The sequence below is a fragment of the Oryx dammah genome, unplaced genomic scaffold (genome assembly GCF_014754425.2).
Source record: "Oryx dammah isolate SB20612 unplaced genomic scaffold, SCBI_Odam_1.1 HiC_scaffold_2, whole genome shotgun sequence".
Taxonomy (NCBI): domain Eukaryota; kingdom Metazoa; phylum Chordata; class Mammalia; order Artiodactyla; family Bovidae; genus Oryx; species Oryx dammah.
Window position 1 is genome coordinate 132,784,787 of NW_024070186.1, and position 23,042 is coordinate 132,807,828.

The window sequence follows — 23,042 nt, forward strand, 5'->3', positions numbered from 1 at the left end:
ACTGTAGCCTACCAGGCTTCTCAGTCCGTGGGATTCTCCAGGCAAGAGTACTGGAATGGTTTACCATTTCCTTCTCCAGGGGATCTTCCCGACCCAGGGATCAAAGGAGTCTCCCACATTGGAGGCAGAGGCTTTAACCTCTGAGCCACCAGGGAAGCCTGCAGATCTGGTTTAACCTAGGCTAATCTTCTTAAAGTCAGCTGGCTAGCAAACTTAATCCTATCTACAATCTTAATTCTTTTTGCCTTGTAATCTTACTTATTCTCAGGTTCTGAGGATTAGGACATAGACATCTTTGGGAAGCCATTAATATTGCCTACTCTAAGTGAAATTGTCAAAAATCACGGAGTGAGTAGAGAAGAATTCATTAGGTCATATGCTTTGCTGGATGATGGGAAACAATACAGTTATTTTCCACTGAAATTCGTGAAATTAAATAAAAATAGAGACTGGACTTGAGTTATCCTAAGCAGACAAGGCCATTTAAACCATGTAAGTAAAACTAAATCTAGCTTATTTTATAAATGTAAGTGAAACTTAGGTAATAGCCTGTAATAATCATAAAAGAAACCTAACTTATCTTCTTAAAAATAGTATGAGATAATCACTTTTAACCAATTACCTGCCATCTGGACACTCCCATTGTAATAACCAATCAACCAATCATTCATTGTAAAGGTAAACAACTTCCTCATCTTCACTTTATAAGCCTACTTGTAATTCTTGTCCCTGAGCTTCAAAACTGTCTTTGAATTTGGAAGCTTGTGAACTGTTGTTATATGTACATTAAAACCTTGCTGCTGCTGCTGTTGCTGCTGCTTAGTCTTCTCAGTTGTGTCTGCCTCTGTGCAACCAAATGAACCATAGCCTACCAGGTGTCTCTTCCGTGGAATTCTCCAGGCAAGGATATTGGAGTGAGTTGCCCTAACCTCTTCCAGGGGATCTTCGCAACGCAGGGATGGAACTGAGATCTCCTGCGTGGCAGGAAGATTCTTTACCACCAAGCCATCAAGGAAGTCCAAACTCTTACTATATATTACTTATTGATCTGGTGGCTTTAGTTGCATTTCTGGATTTTTTGACGAAATACATTTCATTTGTAGAATTACACTGAATTAAATTTGCATAATGAGCCATTCCGTGTAGGGCCACCAAAGCAGACAGGTTATGGTAAAGAGTTCTGACAAAACATGCTCCACTGGAGAAGGGACTGGCAAGCCACCTCATTGTTCTAGCCTTGAGAGCCCCATGAACAATATGAAATGGCAAAAAGATAGGAAACTGAAAGATGAACTCCTTAGGTCAGTAGATGTCCAATATGCTACTAGAGATCAGTGGAGAAATAACTCCAGAAAGAATGAAGAGACAGAGCCAAAGCAAAAACAACACCCAGTTGTGGATATGACTGGTGATGGAAGTAAAGTCCGATGCTATAAAGAGCAATATTACATAGAAACCTGAAATGTTAGGTCGATGAATCAAGGCAAATTGGAAGTGGTCAAACAGGAGATGGAAAGAGTGAATGTTGACAATGAGGAAATCAGTGAACTAAAATGGACAAGAATGGGAGAATTTAACTCTGAAGACCATTATATCTACTACTGTGGACAAAAATCCCTTAGAAGAAATGGAGTAGCCATCATAGTCAACAAAAGAATCAAAATGCAGTACTTGGATACAATCTCAAAAGCAACAGAATGATCTCTGTTTGTTTCCAAGGCAAACCATTCAATATCACAGTAATCCAAGTCTATGCCCTGACCAGTAATGCTGAAGAAGCTGAAGTTAAATGGTTCTATGAAGACCTACAAGACCTACTAACACCCAAAAAAGATGTCCTTTTCATTACAAGGGACTGGAATACAAAAGTAGGAAGTTAAGAAATATCTGGATTAACAGGCAAATTTGGCCTTGGAGTACAGAATGAAGCAGGAAAAAGGCTAACAGAGTTTTGCCAAGAGAATGCACTGGTCATAGCAAAAATACACTTTCAGCAACACAAGAGAAGACTCTACACATGGACATCACCAGATGGTCAATACCAAAATCAGATAGATTATATTCTTCACAGACAAAGATGGAGAAGCTTTATATAGTCAGAAAAAAAAAAAAAAAGACCGGGAGCTGACTGTGGTTCAGATCATGAACTCCTTATTGCCAAATTCAGGTTTAAGTTGAAGAAGGTAGGGAAAACCACTAGACCATTCAAGTACAACCTAAATCAAATTCTTCATGATTACACAATGGAAGTGAGAAATAGACTCAAGGTATTGGATCTGATATACAGAGTGCCTGAAAAACTATGGATGGAGGTTCCTGACAAGGTACAGGAGACAGGGGTGTTGACCATTCCCAAGAAAAACAAATGCAAAAAGGCAAAATGGTTATCTGAGGAGGTCTTACAAATAGCTGTGAAAAGAAGAGAAGTGAAAGGCAAAGGAGAAAAGGAAAGATACACCCATTTGAATGCAGAGTTCCAAAGAATAGCAAGGAGAGATAAGAAAGCCTTCCTTAGTGATCAGTGCAAAGAAATAGAGGAAAACAAGAGAATGAGACTAACTAGAGATCTCTTCAAGTATATTAGAGTTACTAAGGGAACAATAAAGGACACAATAAAGGACAGAAAGTATATGGACCAAACAGAAGCAGAAGATATTAAGAAGAGGTGGTAGGAATACACAGAAGAACTATACAAAAAATATCTTAATGACCCAGATAACCACAATGCTGTGATCACTCACTTAGAGCCAGATATCCAGAAGTGTGAAGTCAAGTGGGCCTTAGGAAGCATCACTACAAACAAAGCTGGTGGAGGTGATGGAATTCCAGTTGAACTATTTCAAATCCTAAAAGATGATGCTGTGAAAGTCCTGCACTCAATATGCAAACCATTTTGGAAAACTCAGCAGTGGCCACAGGACTGGAAAAGGTCAGTTTTCATTCCAATGCTAAAGAAAGGCAATGGCAAAGAAGGCTCAAACTACCGCACAATTGGATACACCTCACACACTAGCAAAGCAATTGTCAAAATTCTCCAAGCCAGGCTTCAAAAGTACATGAACTGTGAGCTTCTAGATGTTCAAGCTAGATTTAGAAAAGGCAGAGGAACCAGAGATCAAATTGCCAACATCCGCTGGATCATCAAAAAAGTGAGAGTTCCAGAAAAACACCTCTTTCTGCTTTAATGACTATGCCAAAGCCTTTGACTGTGTGGGTAACAACAAACTGTGGAAAATTCTGAAAGAGATGGGAATACCAGACCACCTGACCTGGCTCCTGAGAAATCTGTATGAAGGTCAAGAAGCAACAGTTAGAACTGGATATGGAACAACAGACTGGTTCCAAATAGGAAAAGGAGTATATCAAGGCTGTGTATTGTCACCCTGCTTATTTAACTTATGTGCAGAGTACATCATGAGAAATGCTGGACTGGAATCAAGATTGCAGGGAGATATCAATAACCTCAGATATGCAGATGACAGCACCCTTATGGAAGAAAGAGAAGAAGAACTAAAGAGCTTTATGAAAGTGAAAGAGGAGGGTGAAAAAGTTGGCTTAAAACTCAACATTCAGAACACTAAGATCATGGCATCTGGTCCAATCACTTCATGGAAAATAGATGGGAAACAGTGGAAACAGTGGCTGACTTTATTTTTTGTGCTCCAAAATCACGGCAAATGGTGATTGTAGCCATGAAATTAAAAGATGCTTACTCCTTAGAAGGAAAGTTATGACCAACCTAGACAGCATATAAAAAGCAGAGACATTACTTTGTGAACAAAGATCCATCTAGTCAAGGCTATGGTTTTTCCTGTAGTCACGTATGGATGTGAGAGTTGGACTATAAAGAAAGCTGAGCACCGAAGGATTGATGCTTTTGAACTGTGGTGTTGGAGAAGACTCTTGAGGGTCCCTTGGACTGCAAGGAGATCCAATCAGTCCATTCTGAAGGAGATCAGCCCTGGGATTTCTTTGGAAGGACTGATGTTGAAGCTGAAACTCCAATATTTGGCCACCTGATATGAAGAACTGACTCATTGGAAAAGACCCTAATGCCGGGCAAGATTGAAGGCAGGAGGAGAAGGGGATGACAGAGGATGAGATGGTTAGATGGCATCACCAACTCAACGGAAATGAGTATGAGTAAACTCTGGGAGTTAGTGATGGACAGGGAGGCCTGGTATGCTACATTTTGCGGGTCCTCACAAAGAGTTAGACATGACTGAGCAACTGAACTGAACTGAATTAATGTTAAAGAGTAGATTCTGGTGGGAGAAAGAAGGTTTTTTCAACTTATGTTCTTTACATATAACTTTGCAGATGGACTACTTTTGAAAAATCTGCTTAGTTGAGAATTCAGAATTGTTCTATGAAACCTGGAGATATATCCAATTGGAATATTATACTACATTTACAGTAAGATTATAAATAAGAAATTAGCCACTGTCCCTTACTTGACTTTGTGAAAGATCAGGAACAACAGTAACAACAAAAATAACTCCCTCTATTACATGTACTTTAAATCCCTTTCAGAACTTTGAAAGAGACTGTTATAATAAAATGAATTTTGCCTTAATTCAAATGATTTTAGTTGGATAATAATTAAGTATATGTATATATCTCCCTAATATATTAGTAGGTAAAACTAGGTGATTCATTTGAAAGAATTAAAAATTATAATAAAATTTTTTTAAAGAAGTAAAATAAGAGTCATTAAAATATACAGAACATACTCAATAAGAGAACTCAGCATAACGTTGCATAAATGAAATCATTTTCTACTATGAATTTTAATTTACAAAAGTAGAAAGATACTCTGTAGGAATATATTTCACTAGAGTCAAATTTAAGGCTATAACTGAACACTATTAGGACATAAAAAATTAACAATTTTAGAACCATTAATGTGGGAGGCCTATTGAAGACAGCATACATAATTCTTAAGGTTCAAGGAGAATCATTTCAGTTTCACCAGTAATTACTTATAAGTCTTATCTTAAGAAAACTTTCACATTTTCAAGTGAAAATGTATATCACTTTGACAGAAACATGAAAATCTCTTTTGTCTAAAACTTATAGGAGATGACTTAACTGACAACTTGTATGCAGCATTAAGATTTTTTACAATCCCAATCAAGTCAGGTCTTCATTTGTTCTATAGAGATAAAAATAGACCCTAAATTTCATTTTACTTCTCAGTGAACCATGTGCATTTCAGGATGTACACATCTGCTCAATCATTTTACAAGGCCAAGTGTCCTGAAAGAGATCAAAGTATCCACTTGAAATGTGTCTTTTTTCAATATTGCTGTTATGGCAATATTGAACAGAAATAACAGATGGATAAGTTCAATCAATACTATTATTTAACATAGTATGGGAAAGAAAAATCAGTTTATTTGGTTACATTTTGCCTATAAGTGTAGGCCTGGATCCTAATATCCACTCAATATGTGGGATATGAATGCCATGCGTCACTTGTCAATGAACTTCAGACAGATGGACTTGTACACTTGTATATGCAAAAGTTGGTGTTGGAGAAGACTTTTGAGAGTCCCTTGGACTGCAAGGAGATCCAACCAGTCCATCCTAAAGGAAATCAGTCCTGAATATTTATTGGAAGGACTGATGCTGAAGCTGCTGAAGCTGCTGAAGCTCCAATACTTTGACCACCTGATGCGAAGAACTGACCAGATGCTGGGAAAGACTGAAGGCAGGAGGAGAAGGGGACGACAGAGGATGGGATGGTTGGATGGCATCACTGACTCAATGGTCATGAGTTTGGGTAAACTCCAGGAGATGGTGATGGACAGGGAGGCCTGGCATGCTGCAGTCCATGGGGTTGCAAAGAGTCAGACATGACTGAACAACTGAACTGAACTGATGTGCAAATGTCTGAACCAGAAATGGAAGAAATTGCTTGAGGTAACTAAAGGGTGGCAGTAAAGGCTTTTAAACTAATTGAATAACCAATGTTAACTGAGCTTTTACTGTGTACCAGCCACTCTTCTAAGAGCTTAATGTCTTTTCACTAATCTAATGGCTGCCTTGGCACTGTAATATTGCTAAAGAGGAAACAAACACAGCAGATTGAATTATTTACCCTCAGTGACAGCTGAAAGTGAAAGTTGCTCAGTAGTGTCTGACTCTTTGCCACCTCATGGGCTGTACAGTCCATGGAATTCTCTGAGCCAAAATACCGGAGTGGGTAGCCTTTCCCTTCTCCAGGGGATCTTCCCAACCTAGGGATCAAACCCAGGTCTCCCACAATGAAGGCGAACTCTTTACCAGCTGAGCTAGCAGGGAAGCCCCACCAATCCCTTAACATCTCCCCAGCTACTTACACCCAAGTCTGAAATCCTCTCCACTAGGGAAGCCATGTCTCTCCTACATACTCCACAGTGCTGATGGGATCTAACAGTACCTGAGCTTCCCTGGACTTACTCCTTCCTGTTTGATTATTGAAGGCTGGAACTCTCCTAAGGCAGACCCCTGCCTTGCTTTATAAAGCTGACCTCTTTCAAAAGGCCTCCCTGGCACAGATCAGGACATCACACAGGTGGGTGAAATAACTGAATAAATAAATAAAACACTCATTTCTTCATCAAGTTAAAGGATTTAATGTGTTTTGCAGAAGTGGGAGCATTAATACTGAGAATAAGATCTGCCAAGGAATTAAAATATTTCAAAATGTTTATCAGTTTATTCAGAGAATGATAAAGCATAGCAGTGTCATAAATCCCCACATATGTCTGGGAAAGATCTTAAATGGAAACTAATTTAAACACGATTAGATTTTGAGCTCTTGAAGAGAGCATGTCTTATATATTTATCTAACCAAGACACAATAAATAGTTATTCAGTAATTATTTATTGAAGGAATGAATAGCAAGACTTAATTAACCTGAGTTCCATGAATAGCATTGATATTTATTATATAACTTTAAAATCAAGCTAAATGAAAAGTTGAACAAAATATTAAAATTCCTTATTTTTCTACTCATTGTGGCAGATAGCAAAGTCCTTTGTATTTCAACATTCAAAGAAAGTGAAAAATGACTACTTCTTGGATATATTTTGAGCCCCCTGCTTAATGTTTAACCTTTTCTTGAAAGCAAATTTCATGTATGAAGGATATATCTTAAGAATTAAAATTAGTTCAGTCTCTGAGTCATAATTTTATGAGGATTTTCATTTTCCCACATTGTTTACCTGTGCACCCTAGTATTTCTGAAATGGAAGTCATCTGATAGTAAGAAGTAGTTTAAGAATTGTAAATGAACAAAAAGAGTTGGAATAAGGTAAGTAGATTCTGATTACCTGTGGGCCATACCATTGCTGAACTCAAAAAAATAAAATGACCCCCTTTTACCTACTGCATTAAGTTCAAACACCCCTCCTTCAGTTCAGTTCCATCTTTACTATCTATCATATATTTCACACATTCACAAGGCATGACTTTGTTCCAGCTGCCACGTGGAACTCTCTCCACCCGCTCTAGTTGTCACATCAGAAGTCATCCCTCTTGGTCTTCCCTGATTCATAGTCTTCCCTTTCTCTAAGAGCAAGGAGTTCCCACCTGAGTCCCACCTCTTCAAAAAAAAAAAAAAAAAAAAAACCTATTTTTTTGGAACTTTATGTCTACTTCACTCTGTTACAGAATATTGTTTTATTTGAATAAGTACTATTAGACTGCATTCTTCGAGCATCATTTAAAAGGGAAATATCTATATTAAAAAATCTTGGCTGAAATTCAAGGTTAGCTGCTCCCCAGCAGTGTCCAAAAACTGGGTACAGACCTCCTCAGGTATATTCAATTCTTATGATGCTTTTTACTACAACTGGGCATTTACTTGAATGCCTTATACCAAATGCTTCTCTTTTCTCACCTAGACAGAGTTCTCTTATCCCCTTGTGGATCATTTGCCCGAAAACTGAATCTCTGTCAGGAAATTTTTGTTGGTTAAATTTTAATGCTGTGGACTTTGTGATATATGAAAGTAGAAAAGCTTTAATAAAGAAGGATGAGGATAGGTAAATCCAGTTACTGTCTGACCCACCAGTCTGTCTTTATATTTAGACTTTTTCACAGACTATTTCTAGTACAATTATTTTACCTCACATTCTTTGAACAAGGAACAGAACCAGATAATTCTAGGTTATTGTAAAAGGTTTGGATGTCTACATTTCTATACTTAATACTTGGATAGGATGCTGCTAAGTCGCTTCAGTCGTGTCTGACTCTGTGCAACCCCATAGACGGCAGCCCACCAGGCTCCCCCGTCCCTGGGATTCTCCAGGCAAGAACACTGGAGTGGGTTGCCATTTCCTTCTCCAATGCATGAAGGTGAAAAGTGAAAGTGAAGTCGCTCAGTCATGTCCGACCCTCAGCGACCCCATGGACTGCAGCCTTCCAGGCTCCTCCATCCATGGGATTTTTCAGGCAAGAGTACTGGCTAGGATGAGTAGTGTACAAATTAAACATTTTTGTGTCAGAGGAAAAATTCTGTGGAAATGCCACTTGATTTCTTTAGTCTTCAGTTTTGTGGCCTCCTCTCTATGAATGAAAAAATGCAGTTTCTTTTTATTATATCACATTGACAACCTACTAGATGTAGTGTAGATATTAAAAGGTGAAAGATTGGTTTTCATACCAATATGAATCATAGTTCCATGGGTGTCCCTTGTTTTACACACGTCTTGGCTCCAATTAATCACAATTTATGAATAGTATGTGATGATAATAGGTATTTACTTTAAACATATATTGAATGAAAATCTTAAAGAGTGGTACAGGTGATTCATATTGTTAATTTTTAAAAGTATAAAGCAAAATTTTAGAAACAGATTTTGTGTGTATTGTAATCTTAACAGACACTAGAGAAATTGCTGCTATGTAAAAGAAAAGGGAGGGTAATGAAGGTAATGAAGAGTAGGCAATTGTTCTTCTGTGAGTGTGTATACAAGTGAGCCAGAATCTTTTCCTTTTTCTACGTACACACACAGATTCAAAATTGGGAAAGGAGTAGGTCAAAGCTGTATATTGTCACCCTGCTAATTTAACTTAGTGCATCATGAGAAATGTCAGGCAGGCTGGATGAAGCACAAGCTGGAATCAAGATTGCAGGGAGAAATATCAATAACCTCAGATATGCAGATGACACCACCATTATGTCAGAAAGTGAAGAGGAACTAAACAGCCTCTTGATGAAGGTGAAAGGGGAGGGTGAAAAAGTTGGCTTAAAACTCAACATTCAAAAAACTAAGATCAATGGCCTCTGGTCCCTCACTTCATGGTAAATAGATGGGGAAACAGTGGCTGACTTAATTTTTGGGGGCTCCAAAATCACTGCAGATGGTGACAGCAGCCATGAAATTAAAAGACACTTGCTCCTTGGAAGAAAAGCTATGACAAACTTAGACAGAGTGTTGAAAAGCTGAGACATCACTTTGCCAACAATGGTCTGTGTAGTCAAAGCTATGGTTTTTCCAGTAGTCATGTAAGAATGTGAGAGTTGGACCATAAAGAAGGCTGGGTGGCAAAGAATTGGTTCTTTCAAACTGTGGTGCTAGGGAAGACTCTTAGGGGTCCCTTGGACAGTGAGAAGTTCAAACCAGCCAATCCTAAAGGAAATCAATCCTGAACATTCATTGGAAGGACTGATTCTGAAGCTTCAATGATGCAAAGAGCCAACTCAGGAAAATACCCTGAGGATAGGAAAGATTGAAGGCAGGAGGAGAAGGGGACGACAGAGGATGAGATGGTTGGATGGCATCATCGACTCAATGAACATGAGTTTGAGCAAGCTCCAAGAGATAGTGAAGGACAGTGAAGCCTGGTATGCTGCAGTCCATGGGGTCACAAAGAGCAGACACAACTGAGTGACTGAACACCAACACTCACTCACAGGTGAATGAATTTATGGTGTGTGTGTGTGTGTAAGTATGTGTGTGTGATTTCCCCTCCTAACCCTTTGATTTAGTTTTGCTTATATCTGGAAGATATTCTTTAAGAGTTTAAGACTTATGTCTGGATGGTATATTTTAATCTGTGTGTGATAGTTGCTCAGTTATGTCCAACTCTTTGCGACCCCATGAACGTAGCCCGCCAAACTCCTCTGTCCATGGACCTCTCCAGGCAAGAATACTGGAGTGGATTGCCATTTCCTTCTCCAGCAGATCTTCCTGAACCAGGGATCGAACCTGGCTCTCCCATATTGTAGGCATATTTGTTGCCATCTAAGCCACCAGGGAAACCTATTTTAATCTACCAAGTATGAAATAAACTAACTATTCACTATACCTCTCTCTTGGGAGAGCTATAGGTACATTTTACTCCTGGACTTAAAGACCTGTTTCACATTCTCAATAAAATGTACTTTATAAGAACAAAGAATAATTCATTTTAGCCCGTTTTAAAAAAATTCATTTTACTCTAAATACCACACGTATTTTGAGATGGGACTTTCTCTTCAAAGAAGTAAAAGAGAGAAATGCAAAACATCTCTTGAATTCATACTGCTGGCATGCATTGTATCTAATCTTCTCATCCCAACAAGCTGGCATTTCTCTATATCCATGTCTAAATTTTGTGGCATCTGCAAGGGCTAAAGAGATTTATGCCTTAAAAATTATTTTATTTAAAGGCATGCATAAATTTAAAAGCATGGAAATTCAGTATTTAATACTTTGATGAAATCCTCTTTTAGTAGATTTTGAATCTTTCTTTAAAACATTATTCTGAAACAAGTTGAAAGTGACTCGAAAGCTTGCAAATGAATAGGATGGATTATTTTCTTTCAACTCATATCCAAAATGTTCAATAGCTTCTTATCTTCTCAACTATATGTTGCATGTATGCCAAAACCAATACAGAATTGTAAAGTAAAAAAAATAAATTATAAAAAAAAAATCAGTTCAACTTTATTCTAAGAATCTAATATAAATAATGACCCTACCTCAAAGTCTATAATGAAGTACATGGAGATGGAATGATTTTTATTGTCTTTCTTCAGCAGAATTATCAGCGTAGTAGTTTTTCCCTTTTAGTGTTATCAGAGCATAGAGGCCTCTTTGCTCATAATATGCATCTTTTTTAGTGAAAGGGGTATGTCACTTTTTCACACGTCAATCATGTCACAAAAATTACTTTGAGTCCCTAGAATCACTGCCTAATTTGGAGAAAAGAAAATCACCTGTCACACTGACAGAGAATATAAAATGTTAAGGTCACAATGGCACATTTTTCTTATAAGACAAATTATCTATCAGAAGCAGAAAGTTAACAAATTACTAAGAAGACTTAATGATAAATTCTTACTATTTTCTTCAGATCAAAGTACCATTTAAGGTATAGACAATTACAACGACATTTTAAAAAATTGCTGGTTTTCTACTCTTAGAAGATGGTCAACTTGTTTGAGCAACTGTTAAAGGACTGAATGTTTGTGCCACCCCCCTTAAATTCTATGTTGAAATCTAATCACCAATGTGGTGGTTTTATAGGCAGGGCCTTTGGAGTCATTTGCTCCTGAGAGGGGAGTCCTCAGGAATGAGACCAGGGTTCTTGTGAGAAGAGGAACCTTGTTATCACAAGAAAACACCAGAAGAAGTAAGCCTCCTGCAGCCCAGATGAGGGATCTCACCAGAACCTTACCACGCTGGCACCAAGAGCTCAGACTCCCAGCCTCCAGAACTAATGCCAAACAAACCTCTGTGCCACCCAAGGCATAGTATTTTGTAATAGCAGCCTGAGCTGATTAAGACAGCAGCCTCCAAACTCAAGCTTGTACAATTAAAGACTATGTTTTTAAGGTTGCTTCAGATCTATCATGATTAAACTGGGACACAAATGACTGTGCTTTGAAATAATTTGCTTTCAATTAATTTGGAAATCAGGTAATGACTTAGTTATCTATTTTTTTTGCCATAAGGAGAGATTATGAATTCAGCATTCAGTGATGAGGTGAAAAGAAGAAAGCGGAATAAAAGGCCTATAGGAGAGAAAGAAGGTAATAAAACAGAACAGCAAATGTTAGACACAACCGTGTCTGGTTTATGCATAGTCAGGGGAAGTGGTGTGTTAGAAGGAGATAGTATTCTTTATTTTCTAAGAACTTGGGTTCCAGTGTCCAAGCTAAACTAGTTTATCTACAGCCTGGATCCTTACTAGCCATATGATATCGGGCAAAGTACTTATCTTCTTTGGTCCACAGTTCGGTCATCTGTAAAATGGGTATTATGATAAACCTGTCTTAATAGGTGGGAGAATTAAATATGATAATGCAGGTAAAATGTTATCTATAGTCCAATGTGTAATATCCTTTCAGGGAATGGTAACTTTAATGTTTATCATTAAAATAAAATTTAAGTATTTGAAGATACAAAAGTTAAGAAAATAGTAATTTATTTTTCAACAAATAGAACTAAAAACCCTGAAGCAATACGCAACAACTTAATTGAATCATTGTGGCATTATACAGTTGACAAGAAGAGCACATACTTAGGACACCAGAAATGAAACAGCACAAATAAAAAAAATTGAAAAAAAGAAGGAGATCAGAAAGACTATAGAGCAGTTGTTTTACCTTTTTCATGATGTAAATTTTATGTAATATCTTAGAATCATGTTATAAATTAATGTATCAACAAATATACAGGGAAATATAATATTTTTAATGTTTATATCTTCTAAAGATTTTGACTTCAAATGGGTTATGAATAGCAGATTACACCAAAAGATATTCACTGAATCTAAAACAAGAGAAATTCAAACCAAAGCCTCTTATCCATAGTAAGAGGAAGTGAAGAATGCTATTATCAGAATTCCTTCTAAAAAATCCATGGTATGCTATATGCATTTGGTTCAAAATGTAACATAGTTCTCATTTTAGAATAAACTTTCATTCATTCTCAATAGACCTTTTATCATTTTTATAATGTCTCAAGTTTAAGAAACCCATTGATATAGATCTAATTCATTTTGCCCAAGGCAGAGCAAAAAGCAAACAAAAATGACCGATTTTGTATTTATTAGAATTTCCAAGTTTCATTACTTCATTTGCTACAAAGAACCAAATTCTATTGGGAGGTAAAATTTCCTACTTCAATAATTAGCTTTTATCTTATTGTAAATGAATTTATAAGCTTCTCTAATGAAGAAAGTATAGAGTATAGATGTGAAAAATACAAGCAAAGGAAATGGAGTCTCTTCAGGTAGGAAGGGCAGTATCCCTAAAAGGAAACAAAAGTAAAAAGGAAGACTGAAGGTACTTTACAACAATTCTGTGGGCCAGCTCCATGACTCTCTTCATTCTTACAGAAGAACAATACTTTTTCAAAGAGTATCTGATGTATATTTTATTTTATTTCTTAACATTTATCATTTTCCCAAGGGCTTTCTAGGTGGTACTGAAAAGTGAAAGTGAAAGTCTCTCAGCTGTGTCCGACTCTTTGCGACTCCATGGACTATATGGTCCATGAGAATACTGGAGTGGGTAGCCTTTCCCTTCTCCAGGGCATCTTCACAACCCAGGAATGGAACCGGGGTGTCCTGCATTGCAGGTGGAGTCTTTACCAACTGAGCTATCAGGGAAGCCCTAAGGGTGCTAATGGTAAAAAAATCTGCCTTCCAATGCAGGAGATGTCAGGGACATGTGTTCGATCCTTGTGTCAGGAAGTTCCCCTAGAGTAGGAAATGGCAATTCACTCCAGTATGCTTGCCTGAAGAATTCCATGGAAAGAGGAGCCTGGCAGGCCACAGTCCATGGAGCCACAAAGAGTCAGACATGACTGAGTGACTGTATGCGTGCTACCTTTTGAAGCTTGTACATTTATTTCATTGGAGGCAGAGTGGATAGAGATTGAGTAAAAAGTGAACATGAACTCCAATTATATAAACAGGGCTTTGCATGTACTCAAACTAAGGACTGCTTTCATGTGCAAGAACCAAGTACTTTTGAGAAGAAGAGGTTTTCAGATTTCTGAACTCTATGGAGGTTGACTATAGAGCAAATTATGATGGGAAAGTGAGAAGTCAGGACATGACACAGGGAAGTGACTATGATGATCAAGTGAGTTAGATATACGAGTGCAGCATTTTTAGGTAGAAAGAAGGTCTTGGAATAGTTTTCCTAGTTATCTGTGGTCCCAATGTGGCATGGGCAGAATCTAGATGACAGAGTATCTGCCAGGTAATCATCAGAGGAGTCTATTACCTCTACATCCAAAATATTCAGTATTTGAACCCTTTCTACCACCTTCTGTTTTACCTATTTGGTCTAAGCTACTATCATACCTCTATGTGTTATTATAATTTTTCCTGACTGTGACTTCCTGCTATACCTCTCATCCCTCTAATACCTACCAATGCAGAACATTACTTACTAGGCTTCTGTTAAAGGTTAAGTCATATCAGGTCCAGAGAAGGCAATGGCAACCCACCCTAGTACTCTTGCCTGGAAAACCCCATGGATGGAGGAGCCTGGTAGGCTGCAGTCCATGGGGGTCACAAAGAGTCAGACACGACTGAGTGACTTCACTTTTCACTTTCATGCATTGGAGAAGGAAATGGCAACTCACTCCAGTGTTCTTGCCTGGAGAATCCCAGGGAAGGCGGAGCCTGGTGGGCTGCCATCTATGGGGTCACACAGAGTCGGACACGACTGAAGCGACTTAGCAGCAGCAGCAGCATATCAGGTCACACCTCTGCTCAAAACTCACTAATAATACCCCGTTTATCTCAGAGTGAAAGCTGAAGTCTTTTTGTTTTAACTTTTTATTTAGTATTGGAATATAGCAGATTAACAATGTTGTGATGGTTTGAGGTGGACTGCAAAGGGACTCAGTCATATATTCATGTGTCCCTATTTTCCCGAAACTCCCCTCCCCTCCAGGCTGCCAGATAACATTGAGCAGAGTTCCTTGTGCCATAGAGTAGGTCCTTGTTAGTTATCCATTTTAAATACAGCAGTGTGTACATGCAGATTCCAAATTCCCTAACTATCCCTTCCCCGATCCTTCCCCACCCTGGCAACTATGTCTGTTCTCTAAGTCTGTGAGTTTTTTTTTTTTCTGTTTTGTAAATACATTTATTGTATCATTTCTTTTTATATTCCATATACAATGCATGCCATAGGATATTTTTTTCCTTCTCTGTCTGACTTATGTCACTCAGTATGACAATCTCTAGGACCACCTGTGTTGCTGGAAATAACATCATTTCATTCTTTTCAACAACTGAGTAATACTCCATTGCATATATGTAACACAGAAGCTGAAGTCTTGAATTTATAACATATTCCTCTGACTTGAGCAATATCTGGAACCTCGTAGGAAGTCACTAAATGTTGTTTGTTGGGTGAGTTTAAAATGAATAAATAAATTCCTACCTCATTGGAAGTAAATGGTAAGGTCTTTTTGGTTGGCTGCAAAGCTTTAAGGTTCTGTTCCCCATACCCCAATTTCATCTGCAACCTCTCTTTTCATATCCTTCTAACTGGACAGAATATCTCCCACAGTTAGCAGGCACACTTGCCTTAGGACTGAAGCCTGGCTATTCCTTCTGCCTGAAATGCTCCACCACAAGCTAACTGTGTGGTTCCCTTACTGTTTGTCTTTGCTAAAAGCTTTGTGAATCTTTCCCTAATCATCTTATTTAAAACTACAATACAGATACATCTCTCTTTTCTCCTTCATTTTCTAAAAAATATTTATCTTTATTAATATGCTATATATTTTACTTTTTAATAAATTACTCCCACTTCCTAAATGTGTCAGAATAGTGAGTATTTTCATCTCTTTTATTAGTGACTTTTCTCCCACTGTCTAGAACACTTGGTATCTGACACAGAGTAGGCACTCAAAATTCTTGTGTTCATTTATTGAGTGACTCAATTAGTAATATGAAAAAGGCATGGTTTGTGTTGTGAAGGAGCAGGAGATGGAAAATAATAAATTAGGAGCTCAGCAGAATAAGGTAGAAATGAAAATATTCAGATATTTCTCTGAATATTGATACTAATGGATTGTATCACCTTAAAATACTCTTTGTACTCCTCTCCATGTCAGTGTCTCATCTACAGATAAAAGTGGAATATGATATTTTACAAGATCTTCTGCATCACTGATTTTTTTCAGCTTTCATGATAGATTTTATAGTCCATTTTTTGTCCAATTTCAGAATACATGCTTATTATTTAAGTCTCTATGTATTTGCATTAGTCTGGCCTTTGTCAGGATTACATGCAGTATAATATTTTTTCAAGATTTTTCCTCAAATAGAAATAATTATCCCCAAATTACAATTTTCGCAGTTAATCTTTCCAAAGCAATGATGACAGGAAAGAGACAAACACAACTCCACACACACATAGAACTGAAATTTATCAGAAGAAAATATAAAGCTATCTCCTCTTCCAGGCATTTTCCTCCAGCTGGTTTTAGGACATATATCATTGTGGCTTCTCAAATTTAATTTACAAGCAACAAATGTGCTAGTTTTTTAGGCTTCTGACCATTGCAAAATCTCTGATTGCAAAGCCTGTCTTCTCAAAAAACTAATCAAAAGGTGACACATTCTGTTAACTTCCTATTATACATTCATAACATCATCTTTCAATTCAGTGTCATAAAGAATTTATGTAGGACATTAATCATGCAAGACCACTAAATTGTTCTCATTTCAGTGATAATTGTTTACTCCTTTAAATGGTTTGTGTTGATTTCCAACAATTCAACTGAATAAAATATACCCTCCACTCACCCTGTGCTAGGAGAGAAAATTAACCTATAGCAAGGAAAAAACAAACTGAAAATATAATATTAGTAGAAAAACTAAAATTTTATAGAACTTTTCTCTTTTTAATGACAAATACTAATGGCATCAGGGATAATTCTATGGCCTCCAATAAAAGAAATCTTCAAAAGCACAATAAAACTAAACAACTAAACCATGCATAATCAGCAAACATGGAAAAATAAACCCTCTTCAAAAGCTACATGACATGGTTGACTCTGAAATCAACTAATGTGTCTCAGCACACCTTGCCAGTCAATGAAACTAAACCTAATCAAAGTGGTGTCAATCATTTGCTAGGAACAAAAAGGAATAGAAATCTAATGGTAAATTATTCAGTAATGTCTGGCAAAATGGGCATGAGAACTGCAATTCTTACAACCTGACTTCTAACCCTAGGTCCACTAATACTTCTGGAACCTTGAGATTGACAGCTAAACTCCTGTCTCCATTGTCTCACGTTTTAAAGGAGAGGACTGGACTTGATCATCCTGTAGGTTTGTCCTAACACCAACATGGTATGAGTCTGCTAGGAAACTCAGCTAATCAAAACTTTGCTTAAAAAAAAAAAAAAAAAAAGGCTTGTCATCCATTTTTAGATTTACCCACAGCCTACAGGATAGAATAAGAATGGGACAAGTTTGAGACAGCTCTTTCAGCCCAAAGGTGCTGCAACTAATGTTACCGTCTATTCCTGCTTTGTAAGTGTGTGTGTGTGTGTGTGTGTGTGTGTGTGTGTGTGTATATACATATATATATATATATATATTCCAACCCCCCTCCGTCTCCACCCCCACCCCTGCTGCTGTGGTGAAGTGTCTACTTTATGAGCATAATAAATAGCAATTGCCCTGTAATGGCAACTTTAGCTGTGACCATTATGGCACAATCTAAGTGCTTAAAAACACTAATGGGAGTGATACAATGTTAATTATACCAAGGATATGAAGGCTGTACACAAGAACTCCTGCAAAATTAAGTAAAGCCCTAGCTAATTCTAATTACAGTCTGTCTAAAAGAGATAAGAGAAATTAAGCACCCCCATTTTTAAAGTGCCTTTCTAATATAACAGCACTATTTGCCCACATGGGTTGAGAAACAGTGAAGGTAATTCAGAAAAATGGGATTCTGAAATAATTTTTTTTCAGTTTAAAAGAAAAAGAAAAAGAGATGAATTACTTACATAGAATACGTGTTTTCACTTGAAACAATGCTTACTTTCTTGTGCATAAGCCTAATTTAAATCACTTTTAAAGGGTCCATTCATTAAACTTCAGACACCAATTTATATTATGGGAATTTAAAAATATATTTTATGGACTATTTAGAAGATATATATCTGAAAATGAAACTATGAAGAATCTTCTCTGCCTTATTTATTGAAAATTTTAACATTTTAACAGTGGCTATTTCAACTATTTTTCTCTCCCGGCACCCCAAATATCTATCTATTCTCTCTTTTTCTTTTCCTCATTTACTGAATGCCTTCTCTGTAAGTAGTGGGCATATAAAAAGATAATCTTACTGGCCTTAAATGGTTTATAGTCTAGCAGAGAAAGACAAATTTGTAAAAACAAGACAATTCAGGTTTACACTTTGGTATCTGCTATTGAATAAATATTTTTCTTTCTTTGTCTTCTAACCTTGTTTATTCCTCAGATTCTCTTGCTTCCCTCAATATAAATTGATTTATCAATACATAGATCTCTAACTAAATCCAATTGGAGTAGTAGAAATCAAGTTATTGATTCATCTGAATTTACTAATTTGTTAGAAATAAGAAGTTTGTAGGTTTTCTGCTGGAAAGCCTGGCTCATTTCAGAGTGCAACTATTTTAAAACTGAAGCAAGTGACATTTCATAAATAATGAAAACAATTAGGTGACAGCCTACAATTTTCAATATATACATTATTTTAATGGATCATAAACCAAGTAAACTAACAGGAGGATATGAAAAATTCACTCATTTTAAGTAAATGACAGTCCTAACTACCTGAAATCATTTAATTCTATGGGAAAGTGTCCCATAATCTCTAAATTATAGGTATTTGTAGGTTAATCCAAATACTTATCGCAGGTATCTAGGTACTTATAAATTGTCATCCTCACTTCAAATCATTATCCATAACAGACTTGCTACTTTGTCCATATATCTAGTTTCAAATGACCCATAGGTCATATGTCAGATATCTGTCTTGGAAGTTTATTTATCATTTCTGCCCCACAACTTTTACGGTGTTAGGATAGCTTCTATGATATTTAATCTGTGTTTCCTTTGAAAAATGATTATATGGCTACTCCTAAGTATATGTTTCCAAATACTGGATACTTCGCATACTCTGTTTTTCTAATATATATAGATCCTCACTCTCTCCTGCAGCCCACAGGAGAGAACTAAACGCAAAGCTAAACACAAAGAACTTATACAGAAATCCAGGTGATTTCTTATAATCATTTTCTGAATTTTCTTTTTTTGTTGTTTCTAATTTCTAATTTGTTTCTATTTTTAAGATTTATATCAAGATTAAAATCTATTAGTCAAGACTTGGACATAACTTCTCATTCTCTTCAGATTATTCTTGGAATTTTCTCTGCCATCTGAAGATACACACATACACACAGCAAATACACTTATAATTTTCTCCCCATTTTCACTCATAGGTGTGGACTCAGTGCTTTTCAAATTGTTCCTTCCTGATAGACAATTCTGCTACTGATTATATTTCTTTTGCTATTTGCCTCTTTTTGTCCGCCAGACTGGAGAAGGCAGTGGCGCCCCACTCCAGTACTCTTGCCTGGAAAATCCCATGGATGGAGGAGCCTGGTAGGCTGCAGCCCATGGGGTCACTAAGAGTCGGACACGACTGAGCGACTTCACTTTCACTTTTCACTTTCACGCATTGGAGAAGGAAATGGCAACCCACTCCAGTGTGCTTGCCTGGAGAATCCCAGGGACGGGGGAGCCTGGTGGGCCGCCGTCTCTGGGGTCGCACAGAGTCGGACACGACAAGCAACTTAGCAGCAGCAACAGCAGTCCACCATACTAGATGCCATCATTATAATCATCTATCTTATATTTTCAGCCTCTTTACTGATAAATACAGTATTTTCTATTTAGTATTGCCAGTATTTCTCACTAAAGTTATTTACCCCTCTAATAGATGATTACTCTATAGCAGCATTCCCTTCCTGAGTAAAGAAATAGATTTTCAAATAAACAACTTAGTGAAAGCATCAAGAATAGAAAGAAGGGTGAGATGATAAGAGTGTGGAAGCCACACAGGAATGGACAATGTGTTGGAGAGCTGGAAAACCATAGTGATGAAAGTCACTATGCTGATCCCATATGCTAGATCCCAGGAAACTGAGATGTGGCTCTGGAGATGGTAGATGCCTGAAAGAAAGCAAGATAGAACCAAATAATCTAGGATTTGCCCCTTAGATTTCCTTCTATCTTCTGAGAGCAGAACGGACGTCTTTCTGTAGTGTAGTGATTATCATGTTCGCCTCACTCGTGAAAGGTTGCAGGTTCAAAACCCAGCTGGAACAGACTCTTGGGGGCTTCCCGCATAGCTCAGTTGGTAAAGAATCTGCTTGCTGTGTTGGAGACCTGGGTTCGATTCCTGGGCTGGGAAGATTCCCCTGGAGAAGGAAATGGCAACCCACTCCACTATTCTTGCCTGGAGAATCCCATGGACGGAGGAGCCTGGTGGGCTAGAGTCCATGGGGTCACAAGAATCGGACACTACTTAGTGCTATCTTTATTTCTTTCTCTGAGAGTGGAAAGTAATGGGGATCTGGCTTCTAGTCTTTATTAGAAATTATTCAGTTTAGTTTGTATCAGGATAAAAATAGGAAACAGAGTTCATGGCAGGACAAACGCACCACTTGAGAATCACTTCTTACAATTCACTAGTTCATCTTTTGCCCATAAGTAGTACAGTGAATGTAATATAAGTGGATGAATTACCCCAGCTAAATGGAGTTAGGACATTCACTAGATTCCTAGTTCAATACTCCATGAATGCTTGTCTAAATACATCATTTCTTTTGGGTTGTTGGTATTATGGTGACTTTTTTGCTTGTTAGTCTTACACTTGAAAATGCTGCATAAAATCTCCACAATTTTAGAACTTTTTATAAACAAACAAAAAAAGTCTTATTAGATTTTTAACTTTAAATTTCACTTTTAAAATTAATTTAATTTTTACAAATGTAGGCTTGATTCCCCTTTCTGGTCAGATATATTTTTTTACATAAGATAGAAACAGAAAGTGATGGACAGATAGACATACATGGGACAACTGTGTTAGCAAACAAGCAATGGTGCGAATAATGCCCCAAATTGGATAATTTCAAGGAAAATTCCATTTGGCTTTTGAATACACAAAATGAGCTGGAGAGAATAGATTTACTTCTATAATTGCTTTATGTTGTACTTGGGCCAATATTGAAATGATTTTACATACCCTGGGCACATACCAACTGCTGGAGGTGAGAAGAGACCTAGAAACATACTGGATACGGAGGAAAAGAAAACTTATTTTACATATAATCCACAATGCAAAATGCCATTTTTAGAGCTGTGTCTGCTTTATGACAAGACTGGTTAATTTCTGCAGTTTAGATAAGGAGTTAAATGAAATTTAAAAAAGAAAAGAAAATCATGTTGACTAAATTTTTTATGCTAAATTGATCATTCCAGTCAAAACAGCTAATTTCAAGGCCACAAGCAGATGAAGACAGAATCAAAGTAACAACAAATTATATTGCCAAGTGGCTTATAAATATTGATCATTTTTTTGAAATCTATAAAAACAAAATTTTAAAAATGAGTTTTGACCATATTTGTAATAGTTTCCTATAAAATCTGCAAACATAGAAAGATGGGATTTTTTTAAGGTCAGTGTCAAAGGAGAAATGCAAAGAAGGTAAAGAGAAAAGAAAATACACATATTAGGCTACCATTTCTCCAGTTATTATGTGCTGAGTATTGTCCTTATCAATGTGAAATGAAAGTTGCTCAGTTGTGTCCAATGCTTTGCAATCCCATGGACTCCATGGAACCTGCCAGACTCCTCTGTTCATGGAATTTTCTAAGCAAGAATACTGGAGTGGGTATCCATTCCCTTCTCCAGGGGATCTTCTCTACTCAGGGATCAAACCCCAATCTCCTGCAGTGGCAGGCAGATTCTTTACCACTGAGCCACCATGGAAGTTCTTTCATATAGCATTTTGTCGTTCAGTCACTTAGTCGTGTCTGACTCTTTGTGACGCTACGGACTGCAGCACACCAGGCCTCCCTGTCCTTCACCATCTCCCGGAGCTTGCTTACACTCATGCACATTGAGTCGGTGATGCCATCCAACCATCTCATCCTCTGTTGTCCCCTTCTCCTCCTGCCTCAATCTTTCCTAGCATCAGGGTCTTTTCCAATGAGTCAGCTCTTCACAGCAGGTGGCCAAAGTATTGGAGCTTCAGCTTCAGCATCAGTCCTTCCAATGAATATTCAGGGTTGATTTCCTTTTGGATTGACTGGTTGTTCTCCTCACAGTCATAGGCACTCTCAAGAGTCTTCAACACCACAGCTCAAAAGCATCAGTTTTTTGCCACTCGGCATTCTTTATGGAACAACTCTCACATCCATACATGACTACAGGGTATAAAGTCCATGATTGTCACTTTTGAGTTTTTAATAGTATAATATGCAAATTCCTTGGTACATCAAAGTGAGGAAGGTAAAATCTAGGACATTTCGCAGTTTTAGATGGGGTACAATGGTAATTGTTCCTTTTAAGATACCAAGACAGTTTATTAAACTCTCCTGACTGTAGTATATTTACCACCTTTAACCTTCCACCTTGCTTTGCTTTGTAGCTACATCCAGGGAATTTGGGATGGTTTGTTATCTACATTTTGATTCATTCTTGAAACAATCAGATCATTCTTTATACCTGTGCAAATGTTTTTAATCTAGATCAGGAGTCAGCAAATTTTTCCACAGAAGGCCAAACAGGGTATAGTTTTCTCTTTGTAGGCTATACTGTCTGCAGCAACCACTTAAGTCTGCTGTTGTAGATCGAAAGGAGCCACAACCAGTATGTAAACAATGGGTGTGGCTGTGTTCCAATAAAACTTTATATTTATCCAAAACAGGCCACAGGTCAGATTTGGCAATGGGCTGATGTTTAATGACCCTGACCTAGATCCTTGTATTTTTGGCCATCCACTCACATCATATTTTCA

The 23,042-nt window shown here is 37.4% G+C and overlaps 1 long non-coding RNA gene across 1 annotated transcript; it reads left to right on the forward strand.

The window, feature by feature from the left end:
- The first annotated feature begins 833 nt into the window (after positions 1-833).
- LOC120853364 lies at positions 834-22,014 on the forward strand. The gene is made up of 3 exons (XR_005718769.1): positions 834-978; positions 1,310-1,311; positions 21,977-22,014. It is a non-coding gene; the product is annotated as an uncharacterized LOC120853364 (long non-coding RNA).
- Positions 22,015-23,042: the final 1,028 nt, after the last annotated feature.